Here is a 21,708-nt window from a genome sequence, read left to right on the forward strand (position 1 = left end):
TTTTATCAGAGTAGCGCAGCGGAAACGTGGAATATTGAGATTCTAGAATTAAGAGTCTAAACTTTGTGATTATCAAGGATAAGCGAATTTCGCGGACGAAATTCAATTTAAGGGGGGAAGATTGTAACGTCCCGAAAATAGGAAAGTCCACGTAAACCACATGCATGCAAATTATTAAATTCTTTGGTATTTCATTAAATTCTTTTAAAGCATAAAATGTATTTTTATTTTATTAAATTGCGTTTAATTATTTTTATGCATTTTATGCATAATTCATGCATGGTAGAATTTATTCCATACATTTTATAAGTTCATGCATTAAGGTTTTTAAGTTGCATTTCGCTCTCGAACGAGGATCAGAGACCGGAAAATTTTCAAGAAAATTATTTTTATTACACGATTAAGTTCTATTAATTAATATAAGATGTTTTAAAGGTATTTTTCAAGAATTGAGATTTATTTGGTATTTTTATCCGCAGAATTTTATTTTTACCCGGTAAGCAAATTTTATCGAATCGGGGGATTTTTTGAGGGTTCGGCTAATATTTTCAAAAACTTTACACCACAAAATATTTTTCGAGAGTGTGTTTTGACTTAATGAGACTACTTTTAAGCTTGTTGGGCTTAAAATCCTTTTTAAATCTTTAATTAACAACTTATGGCCTATTATATTTTAATTAACTACATAATAAATCCCTAAGGACCCACTACACCTAACATTACCCTCCCCAATCAGCCGACAACCTCAATCCCATCTCAACATTTTCATAGAAATCCCAGCAGCTGAAAGCACGGCTATTTCCATTCAAGGCGTAAGAAAATTCTCCGACTTGATTCCCGACGCTCGTTCTTCGGTTTTCTTGCGAAATATTTTCACCAGGCACGCTTTATATCATTCTTCTGCATCATACACGTTTTATATACTGAGTTTGGTGTTCATTCATGAAAAGTTTCGATCCAAGCTTGTCTATGGAAGATCTTTGAATTTCTTGTGTTTATTGCATTCTTTTTGTTTCAAGTCTCACATTTTCTTGAATTGTGCAAGGAGGCTGTCGTTTTGTTGATGCTAAGGGACCGTTCAGAGCAGGTTAGTGGAGTCATGAGGCTGGTGTAAGGTTCGGTTGGTTTGGAGTGAAGGCCGAGATGTGTAGCGGCTTGGGGTTTCTTGTTTTCTTTGTCTAGATCGGTGGGTAGGTGAAGTCTGTGTTGGATTTCGGTTTTCTTCACGCCCAAACGCAGCGGAAGTTTTAAAATTTTAGTTTATTTTGACAATCAAAATAAGTTTTGCTTTGGACGCTCGTATGATTTTATCATAAACATTCATAGGGTGTTAAAAGTTATACCTTTTGTGAATAAATCACTGGACTCCAACTAATCCGGTATAAACGGATTAGCTCTTGTTGATTCCCTACGAACTTTCTTCGATCTCCTAATCCGGTCCACGACTGGAATATTTGTTCCTCTTCTAAATTGCACTAGAAATTTAGAAGAACTTTTGCGTACAGATTGAAAACGAGAGACGGCTCAAACCTTTTTTTTTTCAAAAATGGCCAAAAATATTTTTGGAGGAATTTTTGATATTGCCACTCACGTGAATCACCAATTGGGAGACTTGGAGGCTAGGTCAATTTTTTCCTCTTTTTTTTTTCCTAAAAACAATAGCCTTGACCTAAATTCCATAATTAACATTAATGAGCTTGATTAATTAATTGGGCTAGTCCAACTAGTTTAATCAATTAATCAAAGTCCATTAATAACTTTAATTATTTAATATGTTGGACTTGTACTCCTACAAGCCCATTAAACATATTCCCATTATATTTAATTTAATATTTAATAAACTCAACTTTTAAATTTAATAAATTAAATTAATTATAAATTCAACATTTGAATTTAATATTTAAATTATAAATTCAACTCCTTGAATTTATCACCTCCAAAATTTAATATTTAATAAACCCAACTTTTGAGTTTAATAAATTAAATTATCAAATTTTATAAATTCAACTCCTTGAATTTATTCTCTCCAAATTTCATAAATTCAACTCCTTGAATTTACTATATTATAATATAAATTCAACTCCTTGAATTTATTCTCTCAATATTTTATATAAATTCAACTCCTTGAATTTATTATCTCATAATATAAATTCAACTCCTTGAATTTATTCTCTCAACGGGAACAAACGATCCAGTGCTTGTGTGACCCTCAATGGTTCAGGGATACAGCTAGCCGTGGGTTCACAACTCCTTGTGATTCAGGACATAATCCTTTATTCGGGCTTACCCTTAATTTGCCCCATTCTATGTATCAACAATTGATCATGAGAATGTCGGAACTCATTTCTGATTGCACCCATCGGATCATGGTAAGAGCGTCTAATAGCATCGCCCCATGACCCCCTAGGTATCACTGATAGTGCCTGCAAGAACCAGTAGATTATGATTAACGTACAGTACGGTCCCTTCATCTCATATATCCCAATCGAGTCTGCAACCATTAGTTCATCGAGGGTTGCATAATAATTCGATAACTATGTGACAACTATAATAGTGGCATCGCGTGTACTATTGGAGAACTCCTTCTCCAACGTACATCTCATACTCTGGCCAGAGATTCCATGCACTATTATTACATCAGATCACATAGGATATCCACACCCATAGATGAGCGGTGATCCCCGACTACAATGCACTGGCTCCTATATGTGTCGCAACTGTATCCAACCTCGCTACCTGATGACTCTCATGGAGCCGGTAAACGAGTCAAAGCACAGCCCTAGCATATAGAGCCTCATTTTTGTCCCGGGTCGTAAGGACTAATGGCGTACAATCATAACCACGGACTTATCCTCTCGATGAATGATAACCACTTGGAAAGTCCGAGGGAGGGTTGTTCGGTATAATCATCATATGACTACCCATCTGCATGTTTGGACATCTCTATGCCCTTACCAAGAAACGCAGTACACAACATCACAGATGCTAGTCTCGAGCTCAAGCGGCCTTTATCCCTGTTTTAGGCGGCTGAATCGACTAGGAACGAATTTAGAATATGCGGTGTTTACAAATGAGTTTCAACATCGAATTACGATTCATTTGTATTAAAGCATAATCAAAGACTTTATCTATGTTGTTTGCATGGGTATATAGATAAAGTATAACAAGACCATAAAAAGTTAAATTAAAATAAAGATTGTTTATTACACTTGAGTCAATAAATTCCCTAGCCAACCGTTGGCTTGCAGGGCATCTACTCTAACAGTCTGGTGGTGCAAGGGCGACTCTAGACCTTGAACAGACTCTGGTGGGTCTGAACCATGGTCTGGAAATGCACGAACGCTGCTGGTCTTGTCCTAGAAGCCGCAAGGGAAGAGTTGGACGAGTTGGGTTCGATTGGTGTTGTGGGGAGTGTAGCGATAGGGTGATCTACGCCTGATGAATGAGGCTAATGGCGTGGGTGCAGTAGGTTCAGGGGAGCCCTATGGTTGTCTAGGAAAGGCTGAGCCGTGCCTGGTTCCATCGGTGTTGGGCTAGGACGCGAGAATAGGGAGGTAGTGTAGTAGGGTAGGCGAAAGGGGAAGAGGCTGATTTCCAGCAGCTTGTAAGGCCTGATCGAATGGTTTAAGCGACGGGTCTGGATGTTTATAAGGCCTTTTAAGTGTTTGTTAGGTGTGGTAAAAAGTTGGGAAAATACGGTTAAGTTTCGAGTCGATTCGGGTTAAAACCGGGACACCGGTCCAAGTTTTAAAACAATTCGGTTAAGTTATAAAATGGGCTCGAGTTTACGTCTAGGGATGCTTTTAAATATTTTTTGGGATATTTTAAGGAATTTGGTAAGCTTCGGATCAAAATAATGAGTTTTGGATTTATCCGGGATTTAATCGCAACACGAAACGTTAATTACAGAATTAATTGAAACGCTAGATTTAATCTTAATTAAATTATGAAAAATTATATTTAAGCTCAAATAATTATAAGAAGTCTAATTTTTTAATTTGAGAATTTTATGCTAAGGTTTGGCTTAATTCGTGATTAAAGCGCGTTAATATGTTATGTTTAAAGATTAATTTAAAATTCATCGATTTAAGCCAAATAAAAATATGGGAAAAATTTTGTAGGCTTAAATAATTATTTGGGACATGTTAGAGTCAATGGAATTAAGAAAATGTCAAAAACGTGAAATTTTACGTCTAAGGGCAAAATGGTAATTTTTGGGTTTGCGGGGGCAAAATGGTCATTTTGCACCCGGGGTTAGATGTTGGTCCTGGAAGCGCCATGAGCACAAATTTACTATATTTTAAAGTTTTATGCATCATGATCACGATTTTTAAGATTTTATGAAAATATACGTTGCATGCTTGGTTTAAAGGAAAAATTATGTATATGCATGTTTTTATTAAGTGGTGAATATGATGATGTTTTTGAATGATGGGAGTTGGTTGTGACTGACGATGTATATGTATACGATGATAGGATTGGAGATATCGTGAGGGAAAAGGCCCTAGAGGGAGCCCGTTTACGGGAGAAGGCCCCAGAGGGAGACCGATGATCGTATTTCCATTGACATGATATGAGATATGATGAGCTGAGGCCAAGGCTCAGTGGACGGGTAATGCTGTCGCTGATGTCTCCGCCGCCGGGTACCACGATTTTATAGATGGATCAATCGATAGAGCTGATACGAAAGTCACAACAAATGAACTGAATTCAATTAAAAAGAAAATGTTTAAGTTTATGATGACATGAGATGACATGATTTAATATGATATGATTTGATACGACATGTTTATATTCATGTTTTAAAGTTAATGAAAGGTATGTTAGCATTATGATTTACAATACACGTTTATGTTATGCTTTTAAGTTCATGAAAGATATGTTGAGTATGAAATTTTTCACTGCTGTATGCTATGTATATGTACTTGTTATTCCTAGTATAGGTGTGTTGATTCGTTAGACTCACAAGGTGTGTGTGATGCAGGTGAGCTAAATGTTGAGGAGACTATAGGTGCCGAACTCTGAGTAGGCAGACCTGGTGCGATGACACGACCCGAGGACCACATGTTTTTCGCATTACGATTTATGAGATTGAGAGGAAATGAATATTTTCACACGTTGATGATTTTAAGATTTTTATTAGTTTATATTTTCGAATTATTATAGATGAGTTTGGTTATTTTTTTACTGTCAAATTATTACGATTATTTTAAATATTATTTCGAAAATGCGAGCTTTTATTTAAAAAAAAATGTCCAGTAGAATTTTAAAAATGAGTGAGACGTTACAATGCATGTTGCACCCCTTTTCGTGTTTTTATATTTTTGATTACTTGTTGACAGACTATTTTCGGCTCAAATCATCTGAATCTCGATCGGGACCAGATAAGACATGTGAAAACAACGTAGCTCGGACACTGCTGGATTTGGACAAAATTGAAACCTAATTTGATTGTAAACGGGAAAATGAACGAGACTCATTACTCCGCAATGAGCTGGCGAGATTTTAGCCGAATTCCTTCTCTAAGACCCTCTAATTTGCGATTTTCCGCTTTTGTTAAGCTTCCGTTTCCTCGAGAAATCCGCTTAGGAAGTCCGAAATTCGATTCCGGTTCCATTTTATCGTATCTCAGGCATAATAATAGCTTTACATTCGCTATTTGCTTCTTCTTATTTTTTTTCTATTTTCTGGGAACATTTAGCGATTTTTGTTGTCTTGAGCAGGTTTCGTGGGGAAGGGTATGCCGCATATTACTTCGGAGACGGTTAACTCGTTAAAAACAATTATTTCAACTGTTGTATCCATAATTTACGTAAACGGTCATGACACGAGGACTTCCCAGGGAGGTCACCCATCCTAGCTCTATCATCGCGCTAGAACGCTTAACTTCATGGTTCTAATTGGGCGAGAGCAGTGCCGCGTGTTGTCCATCGCCGCCTGCTCCACACGTACTCGAGGGATATAAGAATAAAAATCCCACTCAATGTCGAGTGCGATCATACCAGCACTAATGCACCGGATCCCATCAGAACTCCGAAGTTAAGCGTTCTTTGCCGAGAGCAGCACTAGGATGGGTGATCCCCTGGGAAGTCCTCGTGTTGTACCCTTTTTGTGTTTTTCTATTTTTGATTACTTGTTGACAGACGATTTTCGGCTCAAATAATCTGAATCTCGATCGGGATTAGATAAGACATGTGAAATCAACGTAGCTCAAGCACTGCCGGATTTGGACAAAATTGTAGCCTAATTTGATTGTAAACGGGCAAACGAACGAGACTCATTACTCCACAAGAAGCTGGCGAGATTTTAGCCGAATTCCTTCTTTAAGACCCTCTAATTTGCGATTTTCCGCTTCTGTTAAGCTTTCGTTTCCTCGAGAAATCCGCTTATGAAGTTCGAAACTCGATTTCGGTTCCATTTTATCGTATCTCACGCATAATAATAGCTTTACATTCGCTATTTTCTTCTTCTTATTTTTTTTTCTCTTTTCTGGGAACATTTAGCAATTTTTTTTGTCGTGAGCCGGTTCTGTGCAGAATGGTATGACGCAAATTACTCTGGAGACGGTTAACTCATTAAAAACAATTATTTCGATTGTTTTAGCCCTAATTTACGTAAATGGTCGCGACACGAGGGCTGCCAGGGAGGTCACCCATCCTTGCTCTGGCATCGCGCCAGAACGCTTAACTTCATGGTTCTGATTGGGCGAGACCAGAGCCGTGTGTTGTCCATCGCCGCTTGCTCCACACGTACTCGAGGGATATAAGAATAAACATCCCACTAAATGTCGGGTGTGATCATACCTGCACTTATGCACCGGATCCCATCAGAACTTCAAAGTTAAGCGTGCTTAGGCGAGAGTAGTACTAGGATGGGTGACCTCCTTGGAAGTCCTCTGTTAAGCTTCCTTTTCCTCGAGAAATCCGTTTAGGAAGTCCGAAATTCGATTCTGGTTCCATTTTATTGTATCCCAGGCATAATAATAGCTTTACATTCGCTATTTTCTTTTTCTTATTTTTTTTCTATTTTCTGGGAACATTTAGCGATTTTTGATGTCTTGAGCCGGTTCTGTGCGGAAGGGTATGACGCATATTACTCCGGAGACGGTTAACTCATTAAAAACAATTATTTTGACTGTTTTATCCATACTTTCGTAAACGGTCACGGCACGAGGACTTCGAAGGGAGGTCACCCATCCTAGCTCTGCCATCGCGCCAGAACGCTTAACTTCATGGTTCTGATTGGGCGAGAGCAGTGCCGCGTGTTGTCCATCGCTGCCCGCTCCACACGTACTCGAGGGATATAAGAATAAACATCCCACTCAATGTCGGGTGCGATCATACCTGCACTTATGCACCGGATCCCATCAGAACTCCGAAGTTAAGCGTGCTTGGGCGAGAGCAGTACTAGGATGGCTGACCCCCTTGGAAGTCCAAGTGTTGCACCCCTTTTCGTGTTTTTCTATTTTTGATTACTTGTTGACAGACGATTTTCGGCTCAAATCATCTGAATCTCGATCGGGACCAGATAAGACATGTGAAATCAACGTAGCTCGGGCACTGCCGGATTTGTACAAAATTGTAGGCTAATTTGATTGTAAACGGGCAAACGAACGAGACTCAGTACTCCGCAATGAGCTGGCGAGATTTTAGCCGAATTATTTCTGTAAGACCCTCTAATTTACGATATTCCGCTTGTGTTAAGCTTCTGTTTCCTCGTGAAATCCGTTTAGGAAGTCCGAAATTCGATTCTGGTTCCATTTTATTGTATCTCAGGCATAATAATAGCTTTACATTCGCTATTTGCTTCTTCTTATTTTTTTTCTATTTTCTGGGAACATTTAGCGATTTTTGTTGTCTTGAGCAGGTTTCGTGCGGAAGGGTATGACGCATATTACTTCGGAGACGGTTAACTCGTTAAAAACAATTATTTCAACTGTTGTATCCATAATTTACGTAAACGGTCATGACACGAGGTCTTCCCAGGGAGGTCACCCATCCTAGCTCTGCCATCGCGCTAGAACGCTTAACTTCATGGTTCTGATTGGGCGAGAGCAGTGTCGCTTGTTGTCCATCGCCGCTCGCTCCACACGTACTCAAGGGATATAAGAATAAACATCCCACTCAATGTCGGGTGCGATCATACCAGCACTAATGCACTAGATCCCATCAGAACTCCGAAGTTAAGCGTGCTTGGGCGATAGCAGTACTAGGATGGGTGACCCCCTTGGAAGTCCTCGTGTTGCACCACTTTTCGTGTTTTTCAATTTTTGATTACTTGTTGACTGACTATTTTCTGCTCAAATCATCTGAATCTCGATCGGGACCAGATAAGACATGTGAAAACAACGTAGCTCGGACACTACCGGATTTGGACAAAATTGCAGGCTAATTTGATTGTAAACGGGCAAACGAACGAGACTCAGTACTCCGCAATGAGCTGGCGAGATTTTAGCCGAATTATTTCTCTAAGACCCTCTAATTTGCGATTTTCCATTTCTGTTAAGCTTCTGTTTCCTCGAGAAATCCGTTTAGGAAGTCCGAAATTCGATTCCGGTTCCATTTTATCGTATCCCAGGCAAAATAATAGCTTTACATTCGCTATTTTCTTCTTATTTTCTTTTCTATTTTCTAGGAAGATTTAGCGATTTTTGTTGTCGTGAGCCGATTCTGTGCGGAAGGGTATGACGCAGATTACTCCGGAGACGGTTAACTCATTAAAAATAATTATTTCGACTGTTTTAGCTATAATTTATGTAAACGGTCGCGACACAAGGACTTCCAAGGGAGGTCACCCATCCTAGTTCTGTCATTGTGCAAGATCGATTAACTTCATGGTTCTGATTGGGCGAGAGCAGTGCCGCGTGTTGTCCACCGCCGCCCGCTCCACACGTACTCGAGGGATATAAGAATAAACATCCCACTCAATGTCGGGTGCGATCATACCAGCCCTAATGCACCGGATCCCATCAGAACTCCGAAGTTAAGCGTGCTTGGTCAAGAGCAGTACTAGGATGGGTGACCCCCTTGGAAGTCCTTGTGTTGCACCCCTTTTCGTGTTTTTCTATTTTTCATTACTTGTTGACAGACTATTCGGCTCAAATCATCTGAATCTTGATCGGGACCAGATAAGACATGTGAAAACAACGTAGCTCGGACACTGCCGGATTCTGACAAAATTGCAGGCAAATTTGATTGTAAACGGGCAAACGAACAAGACTCATTACTCCGCAATGAGCTGGCTAGATTTTAGCCGAATTCTTTCTCTAAGACACTCTAGTTTGCGATTTTCCGCTTCTGTTAAGCTTCTGTTTCCTCGAGAAATCCGTTTAGGAAGTTCGAAATTCGATTCCGGTTCCATTTTATCGTATCTCAGGCATAATAATAGCTTTACATTCGCTATTTTCTTCTTCTTATTTTTTTTCTATTTTCTGTATACATTTAGCGATTTTTGTTGTCGTGAGCCGGTTCGGTGCAGAAGGGTATGACGCAGATGACTCCGGAGACGGTTAACTCATTAAAAAAAATTATTTCGACTGTTTTAGCTATTATTATGTAAACGGTCGCGACACAAGGACTTCCAAGGGAGGTCACCCATCCTAGCTCTGTCATCGCACCAGAACGCTTAAATTCATGGTTCTGATTGGGCGAGAGCAGTGCCGCGTGTTGTCCATCGCCGCCCGCTCCACACGTACTCGAGGGATATAAGAATAAACATCCCACTCAATGTCGAGTGCGATCATACCAGCACTAATGCACCGGATCCAGTCAAAACTCCGAAGTTAAGCGTTCTTGGGCGAGACCAGTACTAGGATGGGTGACCCCCTGGAAGTTCTCGTGTTGCACCTCTTTTCGTGTTTTTCTACTTTCGATTGCTTTTTGACAGACGATTTTCGGCTCAAATAATCTGAATCTCTATCGGGACCAGATAAGACAAGTGAAATCAACGTAGCTCGGGCACTGCCGGATTTGGACAAAATTGTAGGCTAATTTGATTGTAAACGGGCAAACGAACAAGACTCACTACTCCGCAATGAGCTGGCGAGATTTTAACCAAATTCCTTCTATAAGACCCTCTAATTTGCGATTTTCCGCTTCTGTTAAGGTTCCGTTTCCTCGAGAAATCCGCTTAGGAAGTCCGAAATTCGATTCCGGTTCCATTTCATCGTATCCCAGGCATAATAATAGCTTTACATTCGCTATTTTCTTCTTATAATTTTCTTTTCTATTTTCTGGGAACATTTAGCGATTTTTTTTGTCTTGAGCAGGTTTCGTGCGGAAGGGTATGACGCATATTTCTCCGGAGACGGTTAACTCGTTAAAAACAATTATTTCAACTGTTTTATCCATAATTTACGTAATCGGTCGTGACACGAGGACTTCCCAGGGAGGTCACCCATCCTAGCTCTGCCATCGCGCCAGAACGCTTAACTTCATGGTTCTGATTGGGCGAGAGCAGTGCCGCGTGTTGTCCATCGCCGCCCGCTCCACACGTACTCGAGGGATATAATACACACCTTTTCGTGTTTTTCTATTTTTGATTACTTGTTGACAGACGATTTTCGGCTCAAATCATCTGAATATTGATCGGGACCAGATAAGAAATGTGAAATCAACGTAGCTCGGACACTGCCGGATTTGGACAAAATTGTAGCCTAATTTGATTGTAAACGGTCATACGAACGTGACTCATTCCTCCGCAATGAGCTGGCAAGATTTTAGCCGAATTCCTTCTCTAAGACCCTCTAATTTGCGATTTTCCGCTTCTGTTAAGCTACCGTTTCCTCAAGAAATCCGCTTAGGAAGTCCTAAATTCGATTCCGGTTCCATTTTATCATATCTCAGGCATAATAATAGCTTTACATTCGCTATTTTCTTTTTCTTATTTTTTTTTCTAATTTCTGGGAACATTTAGCGATTTTTGTTGTCCTGAGCCGGTTCTGTGCGGAAGGGTATGACGCATATTACTCCGGAGACGGTTAACTCATTAAAAAAAATTATTTTAACTGTTTTATCCATAATTTACGTAAACGGTAGCAACACGTGAACTTCCAAGGGAGGTCACCAATCCTAGCTCTGCCATCGCACCAGAACGCTTAACTTCATGGTTCTGATTGGGCGAGAGCAGTGCCGCGTGTTGTCAATCGCCGTCCGCACCACACGTACTCGAGGAATATAAGAATAAACATCCCACTCAATGTCGGGTGCGATCATACCTGCACTTATGCACCGGATCCCATCAGAACTCTGAAGTTAAGCGTGGTTGGGCGAGAGCAGTACTAGGATGGGTGACCCCCTTGGAAGTCCAAGTGTTGCACCCCTTTTCGTGTTTTTCTATTTTTGATTACTTGTTGACATGACGATTTTCGGCTCAAATCATCTGAATCTCGATCGGGACCAGATAAGACATGTGAAATCAACGTAGCTCGGGCACTGCCGGATTTGGGCAAAATTGTAGGCTAATTTGATTGTAAACGGGCCAACGAACGAGACTCAGTACTCCGCAATGAGCTAACAAGATTTTAGCCGAATTATTTCTCTAAGACCCTCTAATTTGCGATTTTCCGCTTCTGTTAAGCTTCTGTTTCCTCGAGAAATTCGTTTAGGAAGTCCGAAATTCGATTCCGTTTCCATTTTATCGTATCTCAGGCATAATAATAGCTTTACATTCGCTATTTTCTTTTTCTTATTTTCTTTTCTATTTTCTGGGAACATTTAGCGATTTTTGTTGTCAGGAGCCGGTTCTGTGCGGAAGGGTACGACGCAGATTACTCCGGAGACGGTTAACTCATTAAAAACAATTATTTCGACTGTTTAAGCTATAATTTATGTAAATTGTCGCGACACGAGGACTTCCAAGGGAGGTCACCCATCCTCGCTCTGTCATCGCGCCAGAACGCTTAACTTCATGGTTCTGATTGGGCGAGAGCAGTGCCGCGTGTTGTCCATCGCCGCCCGCTCCACACGTACTCGAGGAATATAAGAAAAAACATCCCACTCAATGTCGGGTGTGATCATACCTGCACTAATGCACCAAATCCCATCAGAACTCCGAAGTTAAGCGTGCTTGGGCGAGAGCAGTACTAGGATGGGTGACCCCCTTGGAAGTCCTCGTGTTGAACCCCTTTTCGTATTTTTCTGTTTTTGATTACTTGTTGACAAACTATTTTCGGCTCAAATCATCTGAATCACGATCGGGAACAGATAAGACATGTGAAAACAACGTAGCTCGGACACTGCCGGATTTGGACAAAATTGTAGGCTAATTTGATTGTAAACGGGCAAACGAACGAGACTCATTGCTCCGCAATGAGCTGGCGAGTTTTTAGCCGAATTCTTTCTCTAAGACACTCTAGTTTGCGATTTTCCGCTTCTGTTAAGCTTCTGTTTCCTCGAGAAATCCGTTTAGGAAGTCCGAAATTCGATTCCGGTTCCATTTTTATCGTATCTCAGGCATAATAATAGCTTTACATTCGCTATTTTCTTCTTCTTATTTTTTTCTCTTTTCTGTCAACATTTAGCGATTTTTGTTGTCGTGAGCCGGTTCGGTTCAGAAGGGTATGACGCAGATGACTCCGTAGACGTTTAACTCATTAAAAACAAGTATTTCGACTGTTTTAGATATAATTATGTAAACGGTCGCGACACAAGGACTTCCAAGGGAGGTCACCCATCCTAGCTCTGTCATCGCGCCAGAACGCTTAAATTCATGGTTCTGATTGGGCGAAAGCAGTGCCGCGTGTTGTCCATCGCCGCCCGCTCCACACGTACACGAGGGATATAAGAATAAACATCCCACTCAATGTCGGGTGCGATCATACCAGCACTAATGCACCGGATCCAGTCAGAACTCCGAAGTTAAGCGTGCTTGGGCGAGACCAGTACTAGGATGAGTGACCCCTTGGGAAGTTCTCGTGTTGCATCTCTTTTCGTGTTTTTCTACTTTCGATTACTTTTTGACAGATGATTTTCTGCTCAAATCATCTGAATCTCTATCGGGACCAGATAACACATGTGAAATCAACGTAGCTCAGGCACTGCCGGATTTGGACAAAATTGTAGGTTAATTCGATTGTAAACGGGCAAACGAACGAGACTCACTACTCCGCAATGAGCAGGCGAGATTTTAGCCGAATTCCTTCTCTAACACCCTCTAATTTGCGATTTTCCGCTTTTGTTAAGCTTCCGTTTCCTCGAGAAATCCGCTTAGGAAGTCCAAAATTCGATTCCGGTTCCATTTCATCGTATCCTGTGCATAATAATAGCTTTACATTCGCTATTTTCTTCTTCTTATTTTCTTTTCTATTTTCTGGGAACATTTAGCGATTTTTGTTGTCTTGAGCAGGTTTCATGCGGAATGGTATGACGCATATTACTCCGGTTAACTCGTTAAAAACAAATATTTCAACTGTTTTATCCATAATTTACGTAATCGGTCGTGACCCGAGGACTTCCCAGGGAGGTCACCCATCCTAGCTCTGCCATCGCGCCAGAACGCTTAACTTCATGGTTCTGATTGGGCGAGAGCAGTGCCGCGTGTTGTCCATCGCCGCCCGCTCCACACGTACTCGAGGGATATAAGAATAAACATCCCACTCAATGTCGGGTGCGATCATACCAGCACTAATGCACTGTATCCCATCAGAAATCCGAAGTTAAGCTTGCTTGGGCGAGAGCAGTACTAGGATGGGTGACCCCCTGAGAAGTCCTCGTGTTACACCCCTTTTCGTGTTTTTTTATTTTTGATTACTTGTTGATAGACGATTTTCGGCTCAAATAATCTGAATCTCGATCGTGAGCCAAACAAGACATGTGAAATCAACGTAGCTCGGGCACTGCCGGATTAGGACAAAATAGTAGGCTAATTTGATTGTAAACAGACAAACGAACGAGACTAATTACTCCGCAATGAGTTGGCGAGATTTTCGTCGAATTCCTTCTCGAAAACCCTCTAATTTGCGATTTTTCGCTTCTGTTATGCTTCCATATCCTCGAGAAATCCGCTTAGAAAGTTCAAAATTTGATTCCGGTTCCATTTTATCGTATCCCTGCATAATAATAGCTTTACATTCGCTATTTTCTTTTTCTTATTTTTTTTCTATTTTTTGGGAACATTTAACGATTTTTGTTGTCGTGAGCTGGTTCTGTGCGGAAGGGTATGACGCTAATTACTCCGGAGACGGATAACTCAATAAAAACAATTATTTTAACTGTTTTATCCATAATTTACGTAAACGGTCGAGGTCACCCATCCTAGCTCTGCCATCGCGCCAGAACGCATAACTTCATGGTTCTGATTGGGCGAGAGCAGTGCCGCGTGTCGTCCATCGCCGCCCGCTCCACACGTACTCGAGGGGTATAAGAATAAACATACCACTCAATGTCGGGTGCGATCATACCTACACTTATGCACCGGATCCCATCAGAACTCCGAAGTTAAGCGTGCTTGGGCGAGAGCAGTACTAGGATGGGTGACCCCCTTGGAAGTCCAAGTGTTGTTGTACCCCTTTTCGTGTTTTTCTATTTTTGATTACTTGTTGACAGACGCTTTTCGGCTCAAATCATCTGAATCTCGATCGGGACCAGATAAGACATGTGAAATCAACGTAGCTCGGGCACTGCCGGATTTAGACAAAATTGTAGACTAATTTGATTGTAAACGGGCAAACGAACGAGACTCAGTACTCCGCAATGAGCTAACAAGATTTTAGCCGAATTATTTCTCTAAGACCCTCTAATTTGAGATTTTCCGCTTCTTTTAAGCTTCTGTTTCCTCGAGAAATCCGTTTAGGAAGTCCGAAATTCGATTCCGTTTCCATCTTATCGTATATCAGGCATAATAATATCTTTAAATTCGCTATTTTCTTCTTATTTTCTTTTCTATTTTCTGAGAACATTTAGCGATTTTTGTTGTCGTGAGTCGGTTCTGTGCGGAAGGGTATGACGTAGATTACTCCGGAGACGGTTAACTCATTAAAAACAATTATTTCGACTGTTTAAGCTATAATTTATGTAAACTGTCGCGACACAAGGACTTCCAAGGGAGGTCACCCATCCTAGCTCTGTCGTCGCGCCAGAACGCTTAACTTCATGGTTCTGATTGGGCGAGAGCAGTGCCGCGTGTTATCCATCTCCGCCCGCTCCACACGTACTCGAGGTATATAAGAATAAACATCCCACTCAATGTCGGGTGCGATCATACCAGCACTAATGCACCAAATCCCCTTAGAACTCCGAAGTTAAGCGTGCTTGGGCGAAAGCAGTACTAGGATGGGTGACCCCCTTGGAAGTCCTCGTGTTGAACCCCTTTTCGTATTTTTCTATTTTTGATTACTTGTTGATAGACTATTTTCGGCTCAAATCATCTGAATCTCGATCGGGAGCAGATAAGACATGTGAAAACAACGTAGCTCTGACACTGCCGGATTTGGACAAAATTGTTGGCTAATTTGATTGTAAACGGGCAAACGGACGAGACTCATTACTACGTAATGAACTGACGAGATTTTAGCCGAATTCCTTCTCTAAGACCCTCTAATTTGCGATTTACCGCTTCTGTTAAGCTTTCGTTTCGTCGAGAAATCCGCTTAGGAAGTTCGAAATTCGATTCCGGTTACCTTTTATCGTATCCCATGCATAATAATAGCTTTACATTCGCTATTTTCTTCTTCTTATTTTTTTTCTATTTTCTGTGAACATTTAGCGATTTTTGTTGTCGTGAGCCGGTTCGGTGCAGAAGGGTATGACGCAGATGACTCCAGAGACGGTTAACTCATTAAAAAAATTTATTTCGACTGTTTTAGCTATAATTATGTAAACGGTCGCGACACAAGGACTTCCAAGGGAGGTCACCCATCCTAGCTCTGTCATCGCGTCAGAACGCTTAAATTCATGGTTCTGATTGGGCGAGAGCAGTGCCGCGTGTTGACCATCACCGCCCGCTCCACACGTACTCGAGGGATATAAGAATTAACATCCCACTCAATGTCAGGTGCAATCATACTAGCACTAATGCACCGGATCCCATCAGAACTCCGAAGTTAAGCGTGTTTGGGCGAGACCAGTACTAGGATGCGCAACCCCCTGGGAAGTTCTCGTGTTGCACCTTTTTTCGTGTTTTTCTACTTTCGATTACTTTTTGACAGACGATTTTCGGCTCAAATCATCTGAATCTCGATCGGGACCAGATAAGACATGTGAAATCAACGTAGCTCGGGCATTGCCGGAGTTGGACAAAATTGTAGGCTAATTTGATTGCAAACGGGCAAACGAACGGGACTCATTACTCCTCAATGAGATTGCGAGATTTTAGCCGAATTCTTTTTCTAAGACCCTCTAATTTGCGATTTTCCGCCTCTGTTAAAGCTTCTGTTTCCTCGACAAATCCGCCTAGGAAGTCCTAAATTCGATTCCGGTTCCATTTTATCGTATCCCAGGCATAATAATAGCTTTACATTCGCTATTTTCTTATTCTTATTTTTTTTCTATTTTTTGGAAACATTTAGCGATTTCGTTGTCGTGAGCCGGTTCTGTGCGGAGGAGTATGACGCAGATTACTCCGAAAACGGTTAACTTATTAAAAACGATTATTTCAACTGTTTTAGCTATAATTTTCGTAAACGGTCGCGACACAAGGACTTCCCGGGGAGTTCACCCATCCTAGCTCTGCCATCGCGCCAGAACGCTTAACTTCATGGTTCTGATTGGGCGAGAGGTGTGCCGCGTGTTGTCAATTGCCGCCCGCTCCACACGTACTGGAGGGATATAAGAATAAACATCTCACCCAATTTCGGGTGCGATCATACCAGCATTAATGCACCGGATCCCATCATAACTCCGAAGTTAAGCGTGCTTGGGTGAGAGCAGTACTAGGATGGTTGACCCCGTGGGAAGTCCTCGTGTTGCACCCTTTTCCGTGTTTTTCTATTTTTGATTACTTTTTCACAGACGATTCTAGGATCAAATCATCTGAATGTAGATCGTTTGATTGATTACTTGTTGACAGACGATTTTCGGCTCAAATCATCTGAATCACGATCGGGATATGATAAGACATGTGAAATCAACGTAGCTCGTGCACTGCCGGATTTGTACAAAAATGTAGCCTAATTTGATTGTAAACGGGCAAACGAACGAGACTCATTACTCCGCAACGAGGTGGCGAGATTTTAGCCGAATTCCTTCTCTAAGACCCTCTAATATGCGATTTTCCGCTTCTGTTAAGCTTCCGTTTTCTCGAGAAATCCGCTTAGAAAGTCCAAAATTCGATTCATGTTCCATTTTATCGTATCCCAGGCATAATAATAGCTTTACATTCGCTATTTTCTTCTTCTTATTTTTTTTCTATTTTCTGGGAACACTTAGCGATTTTTGTTGTCCTGTGCCGGTTCTGTGCGGAAGGGTATGATGCAGATTACTCCGAAGACGGTTAAGTCATTAAAAACAATTATTTCGAGAGTTTTAACCATAATTTACGTAAATGGTTGCGACACGAGGTCACCCATCCTAGCTCTGCCATCGCGCCAAAACGCTTAACTTCATGGTTCTGATTGGGCGAGAGCAGCGCCACGTGTTGTCCATCGCCGCCTGCTCCAAACGTACTCGAGGGATATAAGAATAAACATCCACTCAATGTCGGGTGCGATCATACCAGCACTAATGCACCGGATCCCAACAGAACTCCGAAGTAAAGCTTGCTTGGGCGAGAGCAGTACTAGGATGGGTGACCCCCAGGGAAGTCCTCCTGTTGCACCCCTTTTCGTGTTTTTCTAATTTTGATTACTTGTTTACAGACGATTTTCGGCTCAAATCACCCGAATCTCGATCGGGACCAGATAAGACATGTGAAATCAACGTAGCTCGGGCACTGCCGGATTTGGACAAAATTGTAGGTTAATTTGATTGTAAACGGGCAAACGAACGAGACTCATTACTCCGCAATGAGCTGACGAGATTTTAGCCAAATTCCTTCTCTAAGACCCTCTAATTTGCAATTTTTCGTTTTTTTTAAGCTTCCGTTTCCTCGAGAAATCTTTTTAGGAAGTCTGAAATTCGATTTCGGTTCCATTTTACCGTATCTCGGGCATAATAATATCTTTACATTCGCTATTTTCTTCTTCTTATTTTTTTTTTCTATTTTTTGGTAATATTTAGCGATTTTTGTTGTCGTGAGCCTGTTCTGTGCGGAAGGGTATGACGCAGATTACTCCGGAGACGGTTAACTCATTAAAAACAATTATTTCGACAGTTTTAGCCATAATTTACGATAACGGTCGTGACACGAGAACTGCCAGGGGAGGTCACCCATCCTAGCTCTGCCATCGCTCCAGAACGCTTAACTTCATGGTTCTGATTGGGCGAGAGCAGTGCCGCGTGTTGTCCGTCGCCGCCCGCTTCACACGTACTCGAGAGATATAAGAATAAACATCCCACTCAATGTCGGGTGCGATCACATCAGCACTAATGCACCGGATCCCATCCGAACTCCGAAGTTAAGCGTGCTGGGGCGATAGCAGTACTAGGATGGTTGACCCACTGGGAAGTCCTCGTGTTGCACCTCTTTTCGTGTTTTTCTATTTTTGATTACTTGTTGACAGACGATTTTCGGCTCAAAGCATCTGAATTTTGATCGGGACCAGATAAGACATTTGAATTCAACGTAGCTCGGGCACTGCCGGATTTGGGCAAAATTGCAGGCAAATTTGATTGTAAACGGGCAAACGAACGAGACTCATTACTCCGCAACGAGGTGGCGAGATTTTAGCCGAATTCCTTCTCTAAGACCCTTTAATTTGCGATTTTCCGCTTCTTTTAAGCTTCCGTTTCCTCGAGAAATCCGCTTAGGAAGTTCAAAATCGATTCGGGTTCCATTTTATCGTATCCCAGGCATAATAATAGCTTTAAATTCTCTATTTTATTCTTCTTATTTTTTTTCTATTTTCTGGGAACATTTAGCGATTTTAGTTGTTGTGAGTCGGTTCTATGCGGAAGATTATAACGCAGATTACTCCGGAGACGGTTAACTCATTAAAAACAATTATTTCGACTGTTTTAGCCATAATTTAAGTAAACGGTCGCGACACAAGGTCTTCCCAGGGAGGTCACCCATCGTAGCTCTGCCATCGCGCCGGAATGCTTAACTTCGTGGTTCTTATTGGGCGAGAGCAGTGCCGCGTGTCGGGTGCGAACATAACAGCACTAATGCACCGGATCCCATCAGAACTCCGAAGTTAAGCGTGCTTGGGCGAAAGCAGTACTAGGTTGGGTGACCCCCTTGGAAGTCCTCGTGTTGCAGCCCCTTTTCGTGTTTTTCTATTTTTTATTACTTGTTGACAGACGATTTTCTGCTCAAATCATCTGAATCTCGATCGGGACCAGATAAGACATGTGAAATCAACGTAGCTCGGGCACTGCCGGATTTGGGCAAAATTGTAGGTTAATTTGATTGTAAACGGGCAATCGAACGAGACTCATTGCTCCGCAATGGGCTGGCGAGATTTTAGCCGAATTCCTTCTCTAAGACCTTCTAATTTGCAATTTTCCGTTTCTTTTAAGCTTCTGTTTCCTCGAAAAATCTTTTTAGGAAGTCCGAAATTCGATTCCGGTTCCATTTTACCGTATCTCGGGCATAATAATATCTTTACATTCGCTATTTTATTTTTCTTATTTTTTTTTCTATTTTCTGGTAAAATTTAGCGATTTTTGTTGTCGTGAGCCTGTTCTGTGCGGAAGGGTATGACGCAGATTACTCCGGAGACGGTTAACTAATTAAAAACAATTATTTCGACTGTTTTAGCCATAATTTACGTAAACGGTCGCAACACGAGGACTGCCAGGGGAGGTCACCCATCCTAGCTCTGCCATCGCTCCAGAACGCTTAACTTCATGGTTCTGATTGGGCGAGAGCAGTGCCGGGTGTTGTCCGTCGCCGCCCGCTTCACACGTACTCGAGGGATATAACAATAAACATCCCACAAAATGTTGGGTGCGATCATACCAGCACTAATGCATCGGATCCCATCAGAACTCCCGAAGTTAACCGTGCTTGGGCGAGAGCAGTACTAGGATGGGTGACCCCCTGGGAAGTCCTCGTGTTTTTCTATTTTTGATAACTTGTTGACAGACGATTTTCGGCTCAAATCATTTGAATCTCGATCGGGACCAGATAAAACACGTGAAATCAACGTAGCTCGGGCACTGCCGGATTTGGAGATAATTGTAGACTAATTTTATTGTAAACGGGCAAACGAAGGAGACTCATTGCTCCGCAACAAGGTGACGAGATTTTATCCGACTTCCTTCTCTAAGACCCTCTAATTTGCAATTTTCCGCTTCTGTTAATAGCTTTACGTACTCTATTTTTTTCTTCTTATTTTTTTCTATTTTCTGGTAACATTTATCGATTTTAGTTGTCGTGAGCCAGTTCTGTGCTGAAAGGTATGACGCAGATTACTCCGGAGATGGTGAATTCATTAAAAACAATTATTTCGACTGTTTTATCCATAATTTACATAAATGGTCGTGACACGAGGACTTCCCAGGGAGGTCACTCATCCTAGCTCTGCCATCGCACCAGAACGCTTAACTTCATGCTTCTGATTGGGCGAGAGCAGTGCCGCGTGTTGTCCATCGCCTCCCGCTCCACAAGTACTCGAGGGATATAAAAATAAACATCCCAATCAATATCGTGTGCGATCATACCAGCACTAATGCACCGGATCCCATCAAAACCCCGAAGTTAAGCGTGCTTGGGCGAGAGCAATACTAGGATGGGTGACCGACCCCCTGGGAAGTCCTTGTGTTGCACCTCTTTCCGTGTTTTTCTATTTTTGATTACTTGTTGACAGTCGATTTTCGGCTCAAATCATCTGAATCTCTATCGAGACCAGATAAGACATGTGAAATTAACGTAGCTCGGTCACTGCCGGATTTGGACAAAATTGTAGGCTAATTTAATTGTACATGGGCAAACTAACGAGGCTCATTACTCCGCAATGAGCTGGCGAGATTTTAGCCGAATTCCTTCTCCAAGACCCTATAATTTTCGATTTTCCGCTTCTGTTAAGCTTCCGTTTCCCCGAGAAATCCGCTTAGGAATTTCGAAAGTCGATTCCTGTTCCATTTTATCGTATCTCGGGCATAATAATAGCTTTACATTCGCCATTTTCTTCTTCTTATTTTTTTTCTATTTTCTGGGAACATTTAGCGATTTTTGTTGTCGTGAGCCGGTTCTGTGCGGAAGGGTATGACGCAGATTACTCCGGAGACGGTTAACTCATTAAAAACAATTATTTAGATCTTAACTTCATGGTTCTGATTGGGCGAGAGCAGTGACGCGTGTTGTCCATCGCCGCCTGCTCCACACGTACTCGAGGGATATAAAAATAAAAATCCCTCTTAATGTTGGGTGCGATCATAACAGCACTAATGCACCGGATCCCATCATAACTACGAAGTTAAGCGTGCTTGTGCGAGAGCAGCACTAGGATGGGTGACCCCCTGGGAAGTCCTCGTGTTGCACCCCTTTTCGTGTTTTTCTATTTTTGATTACTTGTTGACAGACGATTGTCGGCTCAAATCATCTGAATCTCGATCAGAACCAGATAAGACATGTGAAATCAACTTTGCTCGGGCACTGCCGGATTTGGACAAAATTGTAGCCTAATTTGATTGTAAACGGGCAAATGAACGAGACTCATTTCTCCGCAAT

General features: G+C 41.7%; 15 non-coding genes and 5 pseudogenes across 15 annotated transcripts; all 20 read left to right on the forward strand.

The window, feature by feature from the left end:
• The first annotated feature begins 5,988 nt into the window (after nt 1–5,988).
• LOC142511208 (5S ribosomal RNA) lies at nt 5,989–6,107 on the forward strand (annotated as a pseudogene).
• A 682-nt stretch (nt 6,108–6,789) lies between these two features.
• On the forward strand, nt 6,790–6,907 carry LOC142512215 (5S ribosomal RNA; annotated as a pseudogene).
• A 422-nt stretch (nt 6,908–7,329) lies between these two features.
• On the forward strand, nt 7,330–7,448 carry LOC142515232 (5S ribosomal RNA). The gene has a single exon (XR_012811088.1). It is a non-coding gene; the product is annotated as a 5S ribosomal RNA (ribosomal RNA).
• A 683-nt stretch (nt 7,449–8,131) lies between these two features.
• On the forward strand, nt 8,132–8,250 carry LOC142517532 (5S ribosomal RNA). Its single transcript, XR_012813273.1, has one exon. It is a non-coding gene; the product is annotated as a 5S ribosomal RNA (ribosomal RNA).
• Nucleotides 8,251–8,931: 681 nt separating this feature from the next.
• On the forward strand, nt 8,932–9,050 carry LOC142515035 (5S ribosomal RNA). The gene has a single exon (XR_012810901.1). It is a non-coding gene; the product is annotated as a 5S ribosomal RNA (ribosomal RNA).
• Nucleotides 9,051–9,730: 680 nt separating this feature from the next.
• Nucleotides 9,731–9,848, forward strand: LOC142510572 (5S ribosomal RNA; annotated as a pseudogene).
• Nucleotides 9,849–11,201: 1,353 nt separating this feature from the next.
• On the forward strand, nt 11,202–11,320 carry LOC142506358 (5S ribosomal RNA). Its single transcript, XR_012804652.1, has one exon. It is a non-coding gene; the product is annotated as a 5S ribosomal RNA (ribosomal RNA).
• A 685-nt stretch (nt 11,321–12,005) lies between these two features.
• Nucleotides 12,006–12,124, forward strand: LOC142507494 (5S ribosomal RNA). The gene has a single exon (XR_012805750.1). It is a non-coding gene; the product is annotated as a 5S ribosomal RNA (ribosomal RNA).
• A 682-nt stretch (nt 12,125–12,806) lies between these two features.
• Nucleotides 12,807–12,925, forward strand: LOC142517113 (5S ribosomal RNA). Its single transcript, XR_012812873.1, has one exon. It is a non-coding gene; the product is annotated as a 5S ribosomal RNA (ribosomal RNA).
• A 678-nt stretch (nt 12,926–13,603) lies between these two features.
• LOC142508625 (5S ribosomal RNA) lies at nt 13,604–13,722 on the forward strand. The gene has a single exon (XR_012806832.1). It is a non-coding gene; the product is annotated as a 5S ribosomal RNA (ribosomal RNA).
• Nucleotides 13,723–14,384: 662 nt separating this feature from the next.
• Nucleotides 14,385–14,503, forward strand: LOC142510472 (5S ribosomal RNA). The gene has a single exon (XR_012808582.1). It is a non-coding gene; the product is annotated as a 5S ribosomal RNA (ribosomal RNA).
• A 684-nt stretch (nt 14,504–15,187) lies between these two features.
• On the forward strand, nt 15,188–15,306 carry LOC142510007 (5S ribosomal RNA). The gene has a single exon (XR_012808149.1). It is a non-coding gene; the product is annotated as a 5S ribosomal RNA (ribosomal RNA).
• A 682-nt stretch (nt 15,307–15,988) lies between these two features.
• LOC142506382 (5S ribosomal RNA) lies at nt 15,989–16,107 on the forward strand. Its single transcript, XR_012804676.1, has one exon. It is a non-coding gene; the product is annotated as a 5S ribosomal RNA (ribosomal RNA).
• A 683-nt stretch (nt 16,108–16,790) lies between these two features.
• Nucleotides 16,791–16,909, forward strand: LOC142517150 (5S ribosomal RNA). Its single transcript, XR_012812911.1, has one exon. It is a non-coding gene; the product is annotated as a 5S ribosomal RNA (ribosomal RNA).
• A 726-nt stretch (nt 16,910–17,635) lies between these two features.
• On the forward strand, nt 17,636–17,754 carry LOC142507344 (5S ribosomal RNA). Its single transcript, XR_012805604.1, has one exon. It is a non-coding gene; the product is annotated as a 5S ribosomal RNA (ribosomal RNA).
• A 685-nt stretch (nt 17,755–18,439) lies between these two features.
• LOC142507369 (5S ribosomal RNA) lies at nt 18,440–18,558 on the forward strand. The gene has a single exon (XR_012805629.1). It is a non-coding gene; the product is annotated as a 5S ribosomal RNA (ribosomal RNA).
• A 619-nt stretch (nt 18,559–19,177) lies between these two features.
• On the forward strand, nt 19,178–19,296 carry LOC142507942 (5S ribosomal RNA). Its single transcript, XR_012806178.1, has one exon. It is a non-coding gene; the product is annotated as a 5S ribosomal RNA (ribosomal RNA).
• Nucleotides 19,297–19,981: 685 nt separating this feature from the next.
• Nucleotides 19,982–20,101, forward strand: LOC142511083 (5S ribosomal RNA; annotated as a pseudogene).
• A 584-nt stretch (nt 20,102–20,685) lies between these two features.
• LOC142511278 (5S ribosomal RNA) lies at nt 20,686–20,808 on the forward strand (annotated as a pseudogene).
• Nucleotides 20,809–21,403: 595 nt separating this feature from the next.
• LOC142508238 (5S ribosomal RNA) lies at nt 21,404–21,522 on the forward strand. The gene has a single exon (XR_012806462.1). It is a non-coding gene; the product is annotated as a 5S ribosomal RNA (ribosomal RNA).
• Nucleotides 21,523–21,708: the final 186 nt, after the last annotated feature.

This window comes from Primulina tabacum, chromosome 10 (genome assembly GCF_025594145.1).
Source record: "Primulina tabacum isolate GXHZ01 chromosome 10, ASM2559414v2, whole genome shotgun sequence".
Classification (NCBI taxonomy): domain Eukaryota; kingdom Viridiplantae; phylum Streptophyta; class Magnoliopsida; order Lamiales; family Gesneriaceae; genus Primulina; species Primulina tabacum.